The 3196-nt window shown below is 41.4% G+C and overlaps 1 non-coding gene across 1 annotated transcript; it reads left to right on the forward strand.

Annotated features, from left to right (window-relative positions):
* The first annotated feature begins 289 nt into the window (after nucleotides 1-289).
* LOC138417971 (U6 spliceosomal RNA) lies at nucleotides 290-395 on the forward strand. Its single transcript, XR_011248382.1, has one exon. It is a non-coding gene; the product is annotated as a U6 spliceosomal RNA (small nuclear RNA).
* Nucleotides 396-3196: the final 2801 nt, after the last annotated feature.

A 3196-nucleotide genomic window follows, 5' to 3' on the forward strand; every position in this document is an offset into this window, starting at 1 on the left:
GTGGCATGTCATTTCACATTCATGGGGTTGGAAAAGAGTCGGACAAGACTGAGCGACTGAACTGAACTGAACGTACCATTTCTGGCATTATTCACTCTATTTTGTGGATTAAAATTTCCAACTGTTATCATTTTCCTCCTTCCTGAAGAGTTCTTTTCACATTTCTGCTGGTCACAAATTTTTTGTTTTACCAGGAATGTCTGTCTTTCACCTTTTTTCCTTTTTTCTTCCTTAGTATGGTATGATTACATTTATAACATTGGAACATGCACATTTAAAATTGCATAGAGTGCTTGCTTCAGCTGCACATGGACTAAAATTGGAACCACACAGAGAAGATTGGCATGGTCGCTGCACGAGGATGACACAGAAATCCAGAAGCACGCAACTTTTTTGTACATAATGCACTGAACTATATACTTCAAAGCGGTTAACATAGCAAATTTTATGTTATGTATATTTTATCACAATAAAAAATGCATAGAAATGGATCTAGAAATATACATCAGTTCAGTTCGGTTCAGTTGCTCAGTCGTGTCTGACTCTTTGCGACTCCATGAATCACAGCACGCCAGGCCTCCCTGTCCATCACCAACTCCCGGAGTTCACTCAGACTCACGTCCATCAAGTCAGTGATGCCATCCAGCCATCTCATCCTCTGTCGTCCCCTTCTCCTCCTGCCCCCAATCCCTCCCAGCATCAGAGTCTTTTCCAATGAGTCAACTCTTTACAGGAGGTGGCCAAAGTATTGAAGTTTCAGCTTTAGCATCATTCCTTCCAAAGAATTCCCAGGACTGATCTCCTTTAGAATGGACTGGTTGGATCTTCTTGCAGTCCAAGGGACTCTTAAGAGTCTTCTCCAACACCACAGTTCAAAAGCATCAATTCTTTGGCGCTCAGCTTTCTTCACAGTCCAACTCTCACATCCATACGTGACTACTGGAAAAACCATAGCCTTGACTAGATGGACCTTAGTTGGCAAAGTAATGTCTCTGCTTTTGAATATGCTATCTAGGTTGGTCATAACTTTCCTTCCAAGGAGTAAGTGTCTTTTAATTTCATGGCTGCAATCACCATCTGCAGTGATTTTGGAGCCCCAAAAAATAAAGTCTGACACTGTTTCGACTGTTTCCCCATCTAATGTACATACAAAACTGTTAATATTGACCTACTCCTGGGAAGAGGAGTTTGAGGTGATAGAGTTTAAATGACAGATACTTGGAATATTGACTAAAGCAGGCTCATTAACTTCAAATTTTGAGAAACCAGAAGAGACCTCAAGAATCTCAAGATTTTAAAAAAGAAGAAAACATAGTATAGTTCCCAAGCTGTTATTTTCATTTTGAAAAGAGGGCCCTGGTCGTTGCAAAGAGGTGATCCTAGAAATAAGAACTGCAGCTGCTTGATTCAGTGCTTCTTTTGTGAGCTGGATAAAAGCCAGAACTTGCAATGCTCTAAAACACACCTGGACCAGAACACAATGCCCGTGCAATGCTGTAGAACACAACTAGATAAAACTGCAGCCTCTTGAAAACCAAAGCGTGCTTTATGGCAGCTCCTGTGTAGGGTATCACCCGCAGGGCATCTTGGGAATGCTGCAGGCTTCAAGTTATACCCCAGGAAAACCTATATCAGTTGACAGAATGTTTGGTTAATGTTAAAGTTAACTTGAGCTAAATTTTTAAAGTAATCAAAAGTTGCCTTAAAAAACAAACAAACAACTCTTCCCATCCTTTTCCAAAGATTTTCTCTCTGCTTCTGGTACTCCTTATCTTTCTTGTCCCACACCAAGTGCCTAGGCATACGTCATTTTGTTGGGCTTGAATTTAGCCCCACGCTTACAAAAGGTTCACTTAAAATCATTAAACATGTACCCTGTGTTTCAGGGAAGTGAGAGAGTATTGGGGCAGTAAAGGGATACGGGAGGACTCTGGTTCAGTCAGAACCACTGCTGTGTTTCACAACACGGGTCAACGCATTTTGAACTGACAACGACATTTCATCTAACTTCTTGGGTAATTTGGTTCCCTGGCCTTTGCTGTCCTTGAACTGAACAGCAAGAGAGGATGGCTGAGTGCTGAGATTCGTGCCGTGTGTGTGTTTGAGGCTGGGAGAGCTGCTCCCAGCTAATGACACCGTGAGACTGGCAGAGAGTGTGACCCACTTGCAGATGCTCCCGGAACAGCCAAAGTGGTACCCATTGTTTAGACAAGGATACGTATTTATTTATTTTTTAAAATTTTATTTTTACTTTCTTTTACTTTACAATACTGTATTGGTTTTGCCATACATTGACATGAATCCGCCACGGGTGTATATGAGCTCCCAATCCTAAATCCCCCTCCCACCTCCCACCCCATATCATCTCTCTGGATCATCCCCGTGCACCAGCCCCAAGCATCCTGTATCTTGTAGGATATTTATTTTTAAAGCTTAACACAAATGCACAGCTTTGACTCTGTAAAATCACAGAATAGTATTTCATTTTGATGGAACCTTAGTAGCATACTCCATGCAGTCTCAGAATCACAGTTTAGAAACAGTTCAGCTGTCCAGAAAGGAAGCTATAAAATTATTACCATCTTATAAAGCAAGCGCTGCAGGAAATAGGAAGGTTCCTGGAATCATTCAACCAACAGAGAGAAATCTAAAAACTTCTTCAGGATGGAGATCAGGGCATGTTCCTTTTTGGATCACTCCAAGTGTCTTATTTTGCATGTAATTCAATTATAAGAACAGTAATCTCTAAAGAGAATACATAGATATTAGGTGTTGGGTTCTGTCTTTGTCCATGCAGGATGCCAAAACAAAAATACCACATATTAGGTGACTTAAACACAACAGAAATTTATTTCTCACAGTTCTGAAGGCTGTCAGTGTGAGATTAGGCTGCCAGTAAGGAAGGAAAGTTATGACCAACCTAGACAGCATGTTAAAAAGCAGAGACATTACTTTGCCAACAAAGGTCCATCTAGTCAAGGCTATGGTTTTTCCAGTGGTCATGCATGGATGTGAGAGTTGGACTGTGAAGAAAGCTGAGCGCCAAAGAATTGATGCTTTTGAACTGTGGTGTTGGAGAAGACTCTTGAGAGTCCCTTGGACTGCAAGGAGATCCAACCAGTCCATTCTAAAGGAGATCAGTCCTGGGTGTTCATTGGAAGGACTGATGCTGAAGCTGAAACTCCAATACTTTGGC

The sequence above is a fragment of the Ovis canadensis genome, chromosome 13 (genome assembly GCF_042477335.2).
Source record: "Ovis canadensis isolate MfBH-ARS-UI-01 breed Bighorn chromosome 13, ARS-UI_OviCan_v2, whole genome shotgun sequence".
Lineage (NCBI taxonomy): Eukaryota > Metazoa > Chordata > Mammalia > Artiodactyla > Bovidae > Ovis > Ovis canadensis.